Here is a 17938-nt window from a genome sequence, read left to right as displayed (position 1 = left end):
TCCTATATGTGTAGAAAATGGGATAATATATCAGCTGATACCCTATGCCCTGCTCTTGCAGCTGACCCCCTCCACTGATTTCAGATGTGAACTCTGATGCAGTGATGCTGAATCGCTGGATAGGTAACACAGTGGAATCCATTGCTCCTGCCAAAATTGCCACATCACGGAGAGAATCCCCTTCTGCCCCCTGGTTCTCCACAGAGCTGATGGCAAAAAAAAGCAATTGCAAAAGGCTGGAGCGCCTTTGGCGGGCAAACTACTGTGAAGCAGCAAAAATCTGCTACAAAAAAGCCCTACGAGGACTACATCAATCCATAAAAAAGCCAAAAAATCATTCATTGTGACCTCCATTCAACAAGCGGAGCAATCTAGCAAAGAAGTTTTTAAGATTGTTCAATCCTTCTTCAAACCAAGGGCCATCGAGACTGAGATCACCCCGTCAGAGAGACTCTGCGAAGACATCTCGGACTTTTTTGACAAAAAAATCGCTCAGGTCTATGAGACCTTCTCAAACCCCGAGCCCACAGTGATGGCGACTCAGAAATAAAAGAATCGCCCCCCCCACCCCTTATCCCAATTCCATCATATCTCTCGTGCTGAGGCTCTGAGTGAATTAAATAAATGCAAATCTGGAGCCCCCGACGACCCCTGCCCACCTAAACTCTGGAAAATGATGTCGGACGCGATTGTAGCACCACTCTTTCATATATGGAACACATCCATTGATACTGGCACGTTCCCTGACTGTTGGAAACATGCCACACTTCTTCCTTTGAAAAAAAAAGCCTAATGGTGCTCCCGACGACTTGTGTAACCTCCGCCCCATCTCCCTGTTAGCAGCCCCAGGAAAAATGCTCGAAAAGCTGATTCAACGTCAACTGAACAGCTTTTTCGAGAATAATGGAATCCTACATGAAACACAGTCAGGTTTCAGGTCCGGTTTTAGCACCGAGACGGCCCGTATCGAGGTTGTTGAGTCGATCAGGTGGTCCTTAGACTCAGGAGCATCAACCATGCTGGTGCTCCTGGATCTATCTGCCGCATTTGATAAGGTGGATCACGGAAGACTGATGTTAAGGCTGAGGAACACGGGCCTGGAGGACAAAGCACTGAACTGGCTTCAATCCTATCTAACGGATCGCTCCCAGAAAGTTGCATTGGGCACCTTCTCCTCCAAACCAAAACGTCTCTGGTGTGGTGTCCCTCAGGGGTCTGCACTCAGCCCGTTACTTTTTAATGTTTAGTTAGCCCCACTTTTCACCTTGATTGCCAAATGGGGGGTCAAGGCAATTTCGTATGCAGATGATACACAACTAGTCTTCCCCTATGTTGAAGTATCTGAGGCAGCTTTCAGCAAAATAAGGGGCTGCCTTCAAGACGTAGCCAGCTGGATGAATACTAACAAACTTAAATTGAATGCATCCAAAACTGAGGTATTATTCTTTGGAAAAAATACGCATCCTCCACCCGACCTGTGGTGGCCCCCCGAAATGGGCCCAGCACCAGTCCCTGGAACCAGTGCGAAGAATTTGGGAGTAAGATGGGACGTGAATCTCTCTTTCTCCTCGCACGTGCAGCAGGTCACCACTGGATGTCTTCACAAACTTAGAAACCTTCGTAAATTTCTGTCCCTTCTACCTGCTGAGTGCCGCAAAATGGTAGTCCATGCGACAGTTACATCCAGACTGGACTACTCGAACGGCCTCTACCTTGGTCTGCCCAAATATCTGGTGCAATGTCTGCAGATCGTGCAGAATGCGGCTGCAAGACTGATAAAACCGATTCCTTTCAGACATCATGTCTCTCCACATCTGCGCGAACTGCATTGGCTCCCAGTGGCGAGCAGAATTAAATTCAAAGTTCTCACCCTGGCGTTTAGAGCATTAAAAGGTACTTGCCCTACCTATTTAAAACTCAGACTCCCCCGCTACCATCAGGAGAGACATCTACGCTCCAATTCCCTGCATCAGCTAACTATTCCACGAGTTAGGAAAGCCAGACTTGGGGGCAGATCTTTCTCTGCTGGCACGGTGAAACTCTGGAACGCCCTGCCCCTGGCCATTCAATCTGCTACGACAGAAGCAAGTTTTAAGAAGCTCTTAAAGACCTGGCTTTTTATGCAAAAAAACTAAGCAATTCACCAAGCTTTCTTGCTCAGCTGAAGCACTCTCTTAGCGCCGGGACACCTCCTTGTGAGGTAGCTGTTCGCGCTTTATAAGCATCAGTATTATTATTATTATTTAATGTGCCTTGTCATGCAGTCTGCATGTCAACATCTGCAAAGCATCAACATACATGGGAACCTCTGTTAACATGCATCTCCCCTTAACATTGCAGGGGGACAAACAACACTTACTGCAGAGCAGACCAAAAACCCCATCAGTGATGATGAAGAGGACACCCTGCACATCTGTTCAGCCAAACTCAATGCCATACGTGGGTGTCTGAGTCCCATCAGGGACCACTTACAATCCCTAACGGACACACACTGTCCGCACCTTGTTCCACGACAATCCTTGGATGTCATCACTGGGGCCTTCTCTCGGATACAAGAACTGTCTAGTCAAACAGGCACCAGCGATGGCAGCACAGAGGTGGCACAGATGCGCAGTACAATTGAGACCATGGAGCACATGCAGGCTGGAAGTTTGGCTGCCACGGCTGCACACCAACGAGATGTAGCTGTGTAGCTGGGATCTTCCATGCTTTGCAATTCATCATTCTGCCATTGCTGCCACGGAGCCGGGCCCAGATTACTGCTGTGGGAACTGCGACACACACCTCTTTGACCCCTAATCTGTCAGTAGCACACAGTGATGCAGCCCTATCACCATCGCACCCTGATGTGTCAGTGGCACCCAGTGATGCAGCCCTATCAGCATCGCATCCTGATGTGTCAGTGGCACCCAGTGATGGAGCCATTACCCCGCCACACACACCGGACACTGAGGAAGTATCAGAGGGCTAAGATGTGGATGTTAATCAGTATGTGAGGAAGGCGGTAGTAGACTCCATCACTGCCATTTGACCTGTCCCTGCCTGGTTCTTGCCGATGCATCATGCCCTGGGACAACGCCTTCCTCTGACCCCCAGAACACTCATCGACATACACCTGGACCCCGACATGGACTGCCATTTCTTCACTGGTGGACAATAACACAGCACTCCTGCCACGGACTGCACTCTCCCTCACCCAAATCTCTTACCAATCCCCGGTGGACTCTGGTTGGCCCACCACTAGGGTCCTGTGTAATGTGGTCTTGGCATTGCCATGTACAGCTCCAGCTCCGAAATGCACCAGAATGTGAATAAAACATTCAAAATCACACAGATGTGTCATTACTATGTTCACTCAAGTGTGAAAGTATGTATGTAGGTATGGACAATGCTTGCACAAGAAGGTACACCCATGTAAATGTTGAACCCTGAACCACATGGCCTGATGGATGTCTGTGAAGGTGAGTACTAGATGTGCCTCGTTGCATATTTCCAAAAACCTCCCTACCCCCCAACGTAGGCACACGTCCATGTATTGAATAGGGCTGTGTGTAGGAATGACCACATCGGTAGCAGTCCAGAAGTGGTGTCCTACAACACATGTGTCACCAAAACTTCACGTTGCGCACCTACTCACACAGATCTGTGTGGACACAGTCTGATAGCATTGCTCCCCAAGGACAGAGGTTGGACACCATACTCACATTGCTGGAGACACGGAAGTGCACAGGCCTGCCAGCAACAAACGCAGTGTTTGGATGACAGAGGTGGAGCAGGCAAAAGGGACCCACCCCCATTGTACAGGTGTCACTCAGTCCCTCCCTGTGTAGGGATGATGCTCATTGTGGCACATGATTCGTACATCTAATCAACACTCCACTCGGGAGCAAAAGGACCGCCATGGGATGTCCTTTTGCTCCCGAGATGGCGGTCCTCTTCATGGCGCAGTTTGAAGCTAGATTTATCTTCAACAACAACCCTTTCTCGATTAATGTGAAGCAGTGGCTCCGTTACATAGATGATGTCTGGTGCCTGTGGTCGGGCTCCGAGGAGACATTAAATTGTTTCTTCGGATGGCTCAACTGCAGGCACCCAGACATCAAATTCAGTTGTATAAAAAGCAAAACTAGACTGACCTTCCTGGATGTGGAGGTGGTCCCTAAAGATAAAGCCCTCACAGTAGTCTTAGATAGGAAAGAGACTGACAAAAACTCTATACTTCATTATCGAAGTGCTCATCCAAAGAGCTTAAAAGACAATTTGCCCTACGGACAGCTATTACGTATTCGTAGGAATTGTACAGATAAGGCAGATTTCGAGAGTCATGCTACGAATTTTTGTGAACAGATGGCCGAAAGAGGCTATGCTAGGAAAATGCTAAAGCACGCTAAAAAGCGTGCTTGGTTTACTCCTCGAGAAATTCTACTTGCTAAAAGGAATAAACCACCTCTAGAGAGACTTGTATGTGTCTCCACCTTTGGACCCGACAGCAACAAATTCAAGCAGCTAGTGTTGAAAAATTGGAGCCTTCTTGAGAATCTGGAGGGCGGGTTTGCTAAACCATTATTTGCCATGAGAAAGAACAGAAGCATTGGCCAAGAAATTATCAGGTCTGATATATTTCCGAAGGGAGCTAAGAAGGACCTTCGAAGCCAGCTTGGGCTCAAACTAATTGAAGGGCACCACAGATGCGGAAACTGTATTGTATGTGACTATACGATGGAGGGAACAGAATTCCAGCATAATGGTGTAAAATGGAAACATAAAAACTTCAGTAACTGCAAGACCAAAAACGTGATCTATGCAGTAATCTGCCCCTGTGCAAAACTGTATATAGGCAAAACCTGCCAGCAAATTAACCAAAGAATTACCCAACACAGATCCAGACTTAAGAAAAAGATCTTGACTGCACCTATGGTGGAACACTATGTTGATGCTGGACACACAGAGAGGGACCTAAGGTGGACTGTCCTATGGTCAATGAACACGGCAAGTAAGATTGCTGATGTTGAGACTTTTTTGCTCAAAAAAGAAGCTTACTTGATCATGAAATATGACACTGTGTTGACCGGGCTAAATGAAATGTCCGAAATATCGCGGATCTGAGAGAAGAAATGCCCAGAGATGCCCAGAGCTTATCTTGTTTTTATCTTGGTAAAATGAATAAATCGCTGTGCTTAGTAATGGGTGTGAGGAATAGCTGAGTCAATGACAAATCAATAAAAAGGGTTAAAAAGAAAAAAACAATTCTACTTTGGATTAGAGGCGGCCCAACACGCAGCGTCGCCACAATATGCAGCGTGTTTCATTTTATTTTCCTTAGTTCCCGCATAAAAACTACAATCCCCAAAATGAGGCGAGGGAGAACTACATTTCCCAGAGGCACAGGCGTCCACACGAATACAGCACCCTGACCGCGGCGTGACGCTGATTCACGTTACGCGGCCGAGAGTGAAAGAAGGATTGTTGGACCCGTCGACCGGTGAGTCGTAGAGACGCGGGCTAGACTGAAATTAACATTCATATTTAGCTTGGAAGACATGATTTCGAATATTCGTCATGTTTGTGTTGTAGGAACCGAACAAAACAAGGAAAAAAAGCAGTTAGAAAAACCGATTCCCACCGCAACAGGCAGGAGAGTAAACAGACGCCTGAAGGTAGGATGGGGCTAACACATAGCGCTAGTGTAATTGAAGTGTAACAAATGAATTTCAAACACAGCAGTCTGGTATACATCCTCTATCTCCCTCTTTGCCCACTGGTAGGAATCAAAGAGGATGAAGATTAAAAGAACCCTATCCTGATTTACGACATAGTGAAAACACAGGTATGTTGTAAGAAATGAGTAACGGGTATTTTTGTCTATAAAACAAGGAAATAGAACATAACAGTAAATCGACCTCCCCATTCTTCACAGATTATTTCCTTTTTAAAATCCGGAGACAGCGCTCCAGAAAATCCAAGCTAAATAACGCCTTACCACATAGGCAGGTAGGCATATTCACAGAGCATGTGATATAAGCTGTGTAATTAGTGTATATATTCAAGACGAGTGACAGGTGTTTTTATTGTTTTGTAATTCTTAGATACATCGAAATGTGGATAAATAAGATGCCCTGATGAGAGCACACTAAAGTATAAGTGTGTCTCGAAACGCGTCGGCACAGCGAGAATACCGCTGAGTTGTACTGAGTTGTTCTAGTGTACTGAGTTGTACTAGAAACACTTACATTTGGTGTAAAATTGTGTAGATTTGCAGTCCAATTGATTTAGCCTGACATATATACCTGCAGTACAATTGATTTTCGTTTGCGGAGTTTAAAGTTGTGTAGACCTGCAGCTCAATTGATTTTGTCTTCTGAAAATAATTCTTTATTCCACATTGCATTTTTCGTAATCGTGAAAGTTATGTTGTGATTTGTAGCATTGAATTTTGCTAATTGTATGATCAAAGTGTTAATTGTATGTGAAAAGTATATGTAATTGTAAATGTCTGTTGACAAATTCTATGTGTGCATCTGTGGAGAACAGTTGCCCCTTACATGTTAAATGAATGAATTTAGATTGGGCAAAATAAATAACCCAGCCACCAACAGAAAATAGTGTGGTTTTTCTCCTTGAAAATAAATAGGAGGTTAAATTGATACAGGAACCTAGGTTGCTTTGTGGTGTAAAATTTTCTAGAAGTAGCATTTCTCGAATTGTGACTTAAAATCCAACACTGCCATTAAAGATCATTTTAAATTTCAATTCATTTGAGTCCAAACATGATATCGCTACCTGCTCCCAGTCCAAATTCAACATTTAATAAATGTAATAAGGTAACCCAGAGTTAGCCAATAAGAGAGATGGACCTTATAATAGTGAAAAACGTTTTTCACTGTCAGGACATGTAAAACTTAAATCAACATGGCCTACTTTATAAATTACATGCACCCTGCTCTAGGAGCATATACGGTCTATCTCAGGGTTGACTCATAAGTATTAAAAAGGATGGTTTAGGTAAAGGGTGTATTTTTCTAGGTCAAATTGGCAGTTTAGAACTGAGCTACAGGATACAGTTGCAGGCCTGAGACATGTTATAAAGAGCTATTTTATTGAGTGTCACAGTTAGTGCTGCAGGTCTACTAGTAGCATTTAATTTACAGACCCTGGGTATGTGTAGTACCATTTACTAGAGACTTATATGTTAATTAAATGTGCTTATTAGGTGTACGCCAATTTTACCATGTTTTGGTCAGAGAGCATGAGCACTTTAGAACTGGATAAGCACTGGTTAGAGTGGTAAAGAGCACAGAGTACTAAAGCCAACAAAAACAAATTCAGCAAAGCAGGAGGCGTGAGTGCAACATGTTTGTGGGTGACCATGCAGGGAGGGCAGGTTCAAAAGTAGAGGGCCAGGGGGCGCGGCTTAGACGGCGATGCGATAAGACGTGCCCTTCAGTAGCTCCGGTGCCCCACCGCCTGTATAAGCTATCTTTGGCGGAGTTGGGGTGCTGAGCTGTGACCCCGTGAACAGTGGGGGCTGCCGGAGAGTGGGGGCACCTGTGGAGTGAGGCGGCCTGCTGGAAAGGCTGCTGTGCGAGCTGGCGGACTGCTGGTGTCTTCGAGAGCGGCAGCGCCCGCCATTTTGTGCAGCCTGCCAGGGACAGCTACCCGCGTCCTGGCCCCGTCTGTGAGCTGCCTGCGGGCTGGGCTATGCTCGGTCGGGTGAGACCGCAGGAGCAGAGGCGGGCCGGCGGAGGTGCGGGGGAGGCCCGGCGGGGCTGGGCGCCTGGACAAGAACTGCGGGGTCCGATGTGGCCTGAAGGAGCAGCGAAGAGGGCTGGGTGGACGGACCCTACGCTGTGGCGGAGCGAGACGTCGAGGGGCCTCCAGGGAGCGGCTGAGTATGGCTGCGCTGCCTGCGACCTACCTGGGGGCCATAGCGAGTGCGGAGGGAGCTGAGCCGCCACCCCTCTTCAACGTGAGCTGCCGGTGGGTGCCTGTGCCCCGGGGAGTAACGGTACCCGCCATATTGTGCCCTCGGTTGTGCAGCCCGAAGCTTCGATTGGGCCCCCCTGTGTGTGGAGCGGGCCGGGGTGACAAGCGGAGCTGCCGGGGCTAGAGAGGCCACCCTGGTGCATCAACCCCCCTCTCTGTGTCGCTGGTGTGGAGCGCGACACGACGGACCTGGTTGTGGTCTGCAGTGAAAACGCGTGGAGCGCTGCCGCCATTTTGTGCTCTCCACTGGAGCGGAGGGGCCGGCGGTGAGGAGTCCGCTCTATTGAGGAGAGTAGCCTTGGGCCCCGGCCTCAGTGGGGGGCCCCTGAGAGACACAGCACGGAGGTGGAGGTCCGCTGCGACGGCTGGAGGCCCTGAAGCTCAGCACGGAGGTGAGCGGCGAGGGGCGGTGGACTCCTGCACGCCCCCCCTGGGAGGGGGCGCCCTGGCCCTTTGGCAGTGTGGGAGCTGGCAGCGGACCGTGAGTTAGCGCTGAGCCCTGGGGACTGAGGGCTGGACCTCTGCGCTCTGGGCCCTTTTGCGGTGGGTTTGGAGGTTGGGCCTTGGGCTGCTGGAGGGTGAGCGGGGACTTGTTGTGTCACTGCTGCGGCCCTGGGAGCGGGACCTGGGACGGGACTGGAGGTGGGGGCGGGGTGGTCCGGGCCGTTGTGAACCCCCTGGGAAAGTGGAGTGCGACAGACCAGGGCCCTGGATGGCGGAGGTGGAGACCTTCCTGATTGCAAACACAGACGGCGGACTCTGCGGAGTTAAGGGGTGCGGTGCTCTGACTGGTGCCTCTGGGTCTGGCTCGTCTTGGGGGGCTGTCCCATGAATTCCTGGCCCTCTGCCCCTTCCATAGAGGTCTGGACATTGCCCTGGGCCACCGGGCCCCTGCTGGTGGCTGCGCTGTGACTGTGATTCCCTGGTGTGCCCGCCATAGTTGATTGGGGGTGCTCCGGAGGGGCCTGTGTCTTGCTGCCACTTGCCGCGTTGGAACTGCTGCTTGGGGGCATCGCCGGAGGGGAGGGTGGCACGGCCTGGGGTGGACCCCCCCTCTTCCTCAGCCTCTGTTGGACCTGCCGTGCGATGGCCGGACCCTACTGCGCTGGACACGCTGCTGGACCTTGACTGCGGCCCTGGCAATGACGCTCTCCAGCGGGGGTCAAGCGGACTCGGCGGCGACCTCCAAGACCAACTCTGTGGTGGCCATGTGGGGCAAAGCAGGAGAGACGGTGTCGACCGAGAGATCCTCCCAGACCGTCGAGGATTCACCGCTGGTGACCCAGGCCTTCATGTCCTCCTTCATGGCTGAGCTCAAGTCAGAGATAGGTTCCCTACGTTCGGAGGTGCACTACTGTGTTAAAGAGCTGCGCAAGGAGGTCACTGAACTGGGTGATAGGGTTGATGGACTCGAGAAAATTGTTGACGAGCGTACGGGGGACCAGGAACAGCTTTGGAAGAGGGTAGCGGCACTAGAGGAGCAGAACATTGAGCTACAGGTCAAGCAGTAGGACCTTGAAAATAGAAGTCGCCGGAACAACCTGCGCATTCGGGGCGTTCCACTTGAAGCAGAGGGGAAAGACATCATGACCTACGTGGTGCAGCTCCTCCACGAGGTCTGGGGGGATGAAGAGGCCTCCCCCCCGACTTTGGACCGTGCCCATCGGGTCTCTGGCCCTGCGGGCCGTAAGGGCCTGCTTCCGGACATCCTGACAAGAATTTACTCCTTCACTGAGAAGGAGGCCATTCTCAAAGCGGCGAGAGATAGGTCGGACCTCACCTACGACGGCCACAAGATCCAAATCTTCCAGGTCCTGGCCCCCAACACCCTGCGCAGGCGGAGGGCTTTTCGGCCGGTGACGGAGAGGCTGCGGGCCCTTAACATTTCCTACCAGTGAGGCCATCCCTTCGCCCTCATCTTCCACTGGGAGGGCAAGCGTAGGGTCACCCGGTCCTAAAGGGAGGCGGCGCAGCTGCTTAAAATGCCGGAGTCGCCGGCAGGAAGCCCTTCCCAACCGAGACACCAAGAAAGGATCCCGGCTCGACCAGACTGGATCACGATTCCGCGCCGACGCCGTTCCCCTCCGGTGGACGAGAGATCCTCCTCGCAGGCTAAGCAAGACATCATAGCGCATATCTGTTCTCTTGAGGGTGATCGCGAAGGAATGGGGTCCCATCCGCCGACCCCGTGACTTAGCGACCACTGAGGGGTGCTGTCTTCGCGACCTGTTGCGGCTTGTGGAGAAGTGTGGCTCACTGGTTAGAGGAGGCAGACCTGGAAGCAGAGGTCAGCCCGGGACCAGGGTTCAATTCCCGGCTCGGCGGGGTCTTGAGTCCTAAAATGTCCATGGACTTGACAATTCTAGCTCTGGTGCCTACTCGACTCACGGGTTCACACTCTGTGACTCTGGGCAATAGCTTGCTTAATCTCCACAACGGCCTCTCGCGGCGGGATGCCTGGCTTTCACCTTGCGGATACCCTGTCGGGGTTATCTCACAGGGGAATACCAGGACGGGTTCCCTAAGCAAGCGCTTAGAAACCGCTTGGTGATTTGCGCTATATAAATTCCTGTACATTTACATTTACATTACCGTCGCCTTTGCCTCCCGCCTCTGACGATGATCAGTGGTGCTTGTGTCCCACTTGGAGGAGATACTGACCACTGGATGAGCTGTTCGTTCTTGAACCATCTTGACATGTGGCACTCACCACTGCTGCGGGATGCAATTCTGACGCACTTGATGGGCATCTGCTCTGTGCCCCCTGCGGCTCGCCGACCCTTCCTGTGCCTGTAGTCACAGTATTGTGCGTGGTGTACGAGGACTCCCCGCTCTCGTTGCTTGTGCGGGGCCTTCAGAGAAGCGAAGTGAACTAAATTGGCCACCCTGCATGAACCACTCTGGGCGGCCATGTACTGAACAATGCCACGTTACCCTGCTTGTGAACTTGCATAGCATCCCGACTCCTATTTGGGCGGCGGGGAAACTGGGGCTGCTATCTCCTGTATTTCCTGAGGGTTCCACCCATACTGCTCCATAGGGAGTGACATTCCTGAGTGCGTCCAAACCCTTGGGTAGAGGATGCCCGGTGACTGGGGCAGTTCAATGTGGCCCTGTTGGCCTTTTTTGACCTTGGAAGTTATGAGGCCTGTTTGGCCGCTTATTGACTCTCTCTCCCCTCTTCTCTCTTCCTATTTTTCCTTCCTGTCTGTCTTCCTTCCGACCTTTCTTCTATTCCTTCCTCCCAATTCAGTGTGTGGTGGGGTGGAGATGGGGCGGCTGCTGTCCTCTGGGTGGGATGGGTGGGGAGGGGTTGCTTCTGTGCATTTCTCCTCGCATTGGTGGGAGTGGGGAGCATGGGCGAACCCTGACTGCTATACGCTATGCCAGCAACCATCCCTCAGACCCTGAAGGTCTTGACACTCAACATCAAGGGCTTGAACTCCCCTAATAAGCGCAAGCAGGTTTGGCGTTATCTCCTCCAACAACGTCCTGACATCATATTCCTTCAGGAAACTCACTTAATGCAGGGAGACACACACCGCATGGCGCACCCCAAGTACCCTATTCAGTTCTGGGCAGCTGCGGACACTAAAACTGCGGGGGTAGCCATATTGTGCAGAGCTGGTTTCAGGCGGGGAGACACAGGGCCCTATAAGAGTGGGGATGGGCGCTTTCTCAAAGTTACAGTACACATGGGGCGGCGCCGACTTACCCTATGTAACGTATACGCACCTAATCAGTTGCAAGACCGATATCTCCAGACACTTCTGCGGGATCAGATCTCATGTGGCGACCCGAACATGATCTTGGGAGGGGACTTCAATTTAGTCTGGGACCCGGCCATGGATCGTAGCAATGCCGTTTTCAACGATACTGGGGCGATGTCCTCTGCGCTGCGCAAGCAGATTGCGGATTTAGGGTTAATGGATGTGTGGCGTTACCACTGTCCGGACCTGAGAGATTACTCATTCTACTCACATGCCCACAGGTCCTACTCCCGCATAGATTTCCTTTTTATATCGCTGGAGCTGCTGCGGGATACGTTGGGAGCCTCCATCTCTGACATATCACTGTCGGACCATGCTCATGTTGAAATGCTCCTCCAGGACCCGGCTGCGCGCTCCACTCGTGAGGCTCGCTGGTTTTTACCGCCGAGCATCCTTCGGGATGCTGAGGATGTGGACATCATCCGAGAGGCCATAGACTCCTATTTTGCTTCTAATGACACCCCGGAGATGTCCTTCCCGGTGATATGGGCTGCCTTGTACGGGAGGGAGCCGGCCTCGGCGGATGCGATCGTGGCAGTCCTGGCTGACTACGAGGGGGCAACACTACCCTCGGGGAGCGCGGCGGAATTGGAAGGCCCCATTACTGAAGAGAGGTAGCGGCGGCAATTAAAGATCTCCCTTTTGGGAAAACACCAGGCCCGGATGGCCTACCCCTATCCTTCTATCGCACATTCCAGACTCAGCTTCGACCCTATATCCTAAGGCTGTTCAACTCTTTTACTGATGGCAAGGGGCCGTCCCCTGACATGGGCATGGCGGAAATAGCATTGATACCGAAACCCGGGAAATACCCCACGATGTGCACTTCTTACCGCCCCATAGCCTTACTAAACACGGATCTTAAAATATATACTAAACTCCTTGCCAAACGTTTAGATCCACATATGCCGGGGCTTGTAGACCCTGATCAGGCCGAATTTATTTGAGACCGACAGGGGGCGGATAATGTACGTAAGCTTGCGCACCTGCTGGGGAAGGTGCAACACTGGAAAACCCCGGCTTGCCCTCTATCCCTGGACGCGGAGAATGCGTTTGACCGGGTGGACTGGACCTTCCTTAGGGCGGTACTTCACAAATTTGGGTTGGGCCCGAAGATGATTGCAAGGGTTATGGCCCCATACATAGGACCCCAGGCCAGAATCCGGGTTAATGGCGGCTTAACACCTCCGCTGGTGATACACAGGGGCACTAGGCAGGGGTGCCCCCTATCACCCCTATTGTTCGCCCTCGCAGTGGAACCCCTCGCGGAGATGATACGGCACGAGCCGGACATCCACGGAATAACCCATGGTGGCCGGGACAACAAGGTGGCGTTGTTCGCGGACGATTTGATTCTTACCCTTACGTGCCCGCGGGAATCTCTACCGGCTGTCCATAGGGTGCTTTGCCTTTATGAGAGTGCCTCTGGTCTCAAGATCAACCATGATAAGTCATGGGCTCTCAATCTTACCATCCCGGTGGAGGAGATTCCCTCTTTGGAGAGGTCCACGCCCTATCAGTGGGCTGAGCGTCATATTCGATACTTGGGCCTCACTTTGACCTCCTCCCTGGAAGCCTGGTCGTCTGTGAACTGGCGGGACTGCCGAAAGGAGGTCTTGGAGGATCTACGGCGGTGGAAGCCACTGATGTTGTCCTGGTTAGGCAGGCTCAACGCTGTTAAAATGTCGATCCTCCCCAAAGTTCTGTACGTGTTTCAGTGCCTCCCCACCCCAATCCCGCTCCACTGCATACGGAGTCTGCAACGCGAACTCACGTCTTTTGTGTGGGGTGGTAAGCGATCACGCTTCTCGCAAAAGATCCTTATGGCTCCAAGAGATAGGGGAGGTCTCGCCTGTCCCAATCTAGTGCATTATTATTGGGCTGCACATCTCTGTTTTGTGATAGAGTGGGGGTTGCGAGAGAGTGAAAAAGGATTGCTGCATATGGACAGGGCGGTAACAGGACGCACCATCTGGGATCTGCCGTGGCTCCATCGGACAGCCCGCTCTAAGAGTGCGTACATGGCGGTACCCACGAAAATGGTGTTGGACGTTTGGGACGCCATTGCCATAGCATCGAATCCGCATTTCCCGCCGGGTCATCAATCGCGGGCGTTTGAGAAATGGACGCAAGGAGACTGCAGGGTGATCTGCGATCTCTTTGAGGGGGGCACGTTCAAATTGTTTGACCAATGCCGGGAGGAGTTTCACTTACAGCCGACGGCACGGTTGCAATATGCTCAATTGTGACACTGGGTCTCCAACGGGGAGATGCATCAAGCAGCCACGCGAACCTTCACCCCCTTCGAAAAGCTGGCGCGCTCCCTTGGGGGTTTAAAAAGATTGGTCACCCAGATTTACCACATCTTGCAACATCCGCCACTTGTACTTACCCACCCATACCAGCGCCAATGGCAGCTAACGGTAGCCACAGATATCGAGCCTTCGCAATGGGACAGAGTGTGGAGAGATATCCCAAAGGTTTATCGGAGTATCCCGCAGAGGGAAAATGCCAACAAGCTTTTAACCCAGTGGTTCTACACTCCTCTGCGGCTGCATAAGATGTTCCCCAATGTTTCCTCACTGTGCTGTAGATGTCGGACTGCAACAGGGGATTTTTATGGTGGTCGTGCCCGCTCTTAACTGTTTTTTGGAAGGAGGTCCTCAGTCACATTAGGGGGGTGTTGGGGTTCCCCTTGCCTGAAGCCATAAGCACAATCCTACTTGGCATTCGGCCCCTCGACCTCAAGGCACTTACCCGCAGTGACTGGATTCTGACGCTCCAAATGCTGGGAGCGGCCAAGCAGCTTATAGCCTTGTACTGGAAAAAGACCGAAGCACCCCCCATAGCCTCCTGGTTTGTGCTGCTTTGGCACGTTTTAGCTATGGAGCTTCTCACAGCACGAATACAAATGCGCGACACTCGCTTTGGGACAATTTGGAAGCCCTTGGTGCGTTACCTCTGCTCAATAGAACACGCACGATACATGCCCACTAGACTCCGGACTCTACACCTTTTTGACGATGCTGTCATCCCCGCAGACCCCAACAGACTCCTCCCTTAGACATCCTACAGGACGCGGGAGCTCCCGAAGCTATCCCTAACTGGCGGCCCCTCTCTCTCCCATTGAGCAGCACACACGCCCTGCTTACACAACACCCTCCCTGCCTCTTGCTTCCTATCCCTCTTTCTCTACTCCTGTCTTTTCTATCTCTATCTCTAGATCTCATACATGTTTGTTGGCCCCCGTTGGGTCGTACATGAGTAATGGCCTTGTTACACATTCACCTGTTCTCACTGTCCTGATGCTTGGGCTCCATCCGCACCGAGTAGGTCTAACAGCTGATTCCAAGCCACGCGGCCGGCCCTGCTGGGGTTGTAGGCAAGGCGCTGTGTTAACTTGTCTCTGTAGGCAGGATATATGATCTAATTGCTATTTCATACGCAGCCGGCCTTGAAAAGAGGTTGTAGGCTTATCGCTGTGTTTATGTGCCCCTGTCTGGGGATTTGCTTCAAAATAAAAACAGACTTGGAACAAAAGTAGAGGGCCCCCATTGTGTACTGTTTCGGCTAGGGATGATCCACCTGCCATTCCTCATTCTAGTGTGGAACAACAGGCAGAATCTTCACTGAGTGCCAAGCCTCCCTTCACCACTGGTGGTGGCCAAGAAGTTGTCATACCCAGGAGACTACATGATACGTTGGAGCAGTGTACCTTCAACAGGTTTTATTGACGTGAAACTAATTTGTTTGTAGTTTTGTTGTTTCTCTTGCATTTAATTTCTTTCCAAATTTTACTACTGTGTTTTTATTCTTTTTTATTTGTTTGAGGGATGATTTGTAGTGAAATCATAGCACTTTTTCCATGTGACTGTGTAGTGTAGTTCCTATATTCCCAATAGGCTCTGCGCATTGGAATAACATAAACGATAGTTTAGACATAGGACTGAGGTCGACTAGGTCTCTATTGAATATGTTAGACTTAATTATGAATGCCAGCTAGCTCAGAGGTCACTAGAAACTTTCTCGAGTAAACAAGAAGGTGTTAACTTTCCTGAATAGACAAGAAGGGATGAGTTTCTGACAACCGCATAAACATGACAACTTTGTTCCCTCCGGAATAAGGAGTATATCTCCAGAGTCGCGGAAACAATAGACAGCTATTTCACTCAGTCAATTCTGCATGCTTAGTTTCACCAGGAGTGCAGAGAAATAGAGAGATGGGCGTTTTCAATAAAAGTGGTTATTTATTGAGCAGTCTTCTTTCTCATGCAAGAGAAGTGAATTGCCACAATTGCAATACTTGTCATAAAGTAAAGTGCGTACAGTGAAAAGAGTATTATGAAATAATACTGTAAAAGCATTTATATGGTTTCTAAGCCATAAGATACTTAAAACGGATAAAATGCATACAATGATAAAAGTTGACTAAACGTGCTCAACTGGTGTTTCTAAAATACGCCTACCCCGGTGTACCTAACCTAAGCCTAGTACGTGGGAAGGAGTAAGTGAGATATAGTTTTTAGTTAAGATAGTTTTGCCAAGAATCTGAATCAAGAATTCTCTAAGGATCTAATCAGCTCCGTACCTTGGTTATAGAATGAAGGTGGACTTGTATCTCGTTCTCAGGACTCGATCTCCCAGCAACTCGCAAGGGTGACTGGAAACACTGGAGCTGGATTTCTCGGCAGGAGAAAAGACAGCGTCTCTCTCAGTGCGTCAAAGGGTCGGCTTCCTTCAGCACTCGTTTCAGCAGGGCGTCGGGTAAGTAGATAGCCGATCTGCTCCAAACCACCGTGTGTTTGCTAAGGCAGATGTCGGTATATTTATACCTGCAAGGTGCCGAGTTTGACGTAAGGTTAGACATAAGACGTCACTAAGAACTTGCAGTTCTTTCAGGACTCCAGGAGTTCTTGGACACATCAAAACAGAAGCAGGGGGAATTCCCGGGCTGCTGGAGGCTTGGTTTGTTTAAAGAACACGTTGTACTTCCTAGGAGTCTATGGGAGTGGGAGTAGCTTTGCCGTATTTGCACTGCATTGGCTATGACTAAATATGGATATGATTTTTATGCCTTTATAAGGAAATGATTTGTTATAACCATACAAGGGCATAAATCGGGGATATTTAAATAGGGTCCTAGATACGTTTACAACAAGGTGATAGCATTTGGTAAATAGAAAGAATATATATGGAAGGCCAGCAGTGTGAGTCACACCTCTTGCTGCTACAGTTTCACCATTGACAATACATTTAATTACCTCAGAAGGCCTCTTGTCATCATTTCCCAGGTATGCAAACATTGGTGAACAAAAGGTTGCTAGTGCTGGTTCCACAGGAAGAGTAGGTTTGCGAATTCCAGTTTGTGGTGCTGCACTTTAGCTTTAATACAGCCCAGTGGTTTTCACCAAGGCCTGGTGTTGAGGATGTGTTTGCTGTACCCAGATTGCAGTACAGGTGATCTTAATTAACAGATTCTACAGGTTCACTGAACAGTTCTGCTAGTCAGGTTACAAATATTTTGCAGGTTTGGGGAGCACACAGATTTTGCTAATCCTACAGATTTAAGACAACTGTATATGTTTTACATGTATGTTTGGAAAATACTGTTATTTTATCTACAGACATCAGCTTGTCAGTGTAGGAAAATATGCACATTTTGCTATCAAACACAAGCTTTTATTTTACACAAACGTCATGCTAGGGCCAACCAATATTCCATGTATCATCATAACATGGCAAGACTAGCATTTGCCTGGTATAGGTAGGTTGTATGTCGAATATTGTTAGCAAAAAATCCTCTCACAGAAATATTGTCAACTGGTTGTACATTGTTTTATTATTAACTCCAATAGGGCTATATTTTTGTAAATAATATTTAGGAAACATTATTTACCACAAATACACATTGACCAGCATTTTGCCGGGGGTGGGCGCCATCATATCATGGATGCCTCCAGCATGAGCAGAATTGCTAGCAATATGCCACTACCAGCATTTCAACTGTTGTGGGCACAATTATGCAACAGATGCCAAAACATGTCAAGAATGACCATGAGAATGCAGGACGAGTATGCTATGGATGCAGCAGCATAGCAGAAATTAACCTCCATATACCAAGACAATACATTTTTTATCAAGGGTTGCCACAATCATATGATTGATACACCCAATATGGCTAGACT

The sequence above is a fragment of the Lissotriton helveticus genome, chromosome 5_1 (assembly GCF_964261635.1).
Source record: "Lissotriton helveticus chromosome 5_1, aLisHel1.1, whole genome shotgun sequence".
In the NCBI taxonomy this organism is placed as follows: Eukaryota; Metazoa; Chordata; class Amphibia; order Caudata; family Salamandridae; genus Lissotriton; species Lissotriton helveticus.
The sequence above is the reverse complement of the archived record's forward strand: the minus strand, read 5'-3'. Positions refer to the sequence as shown.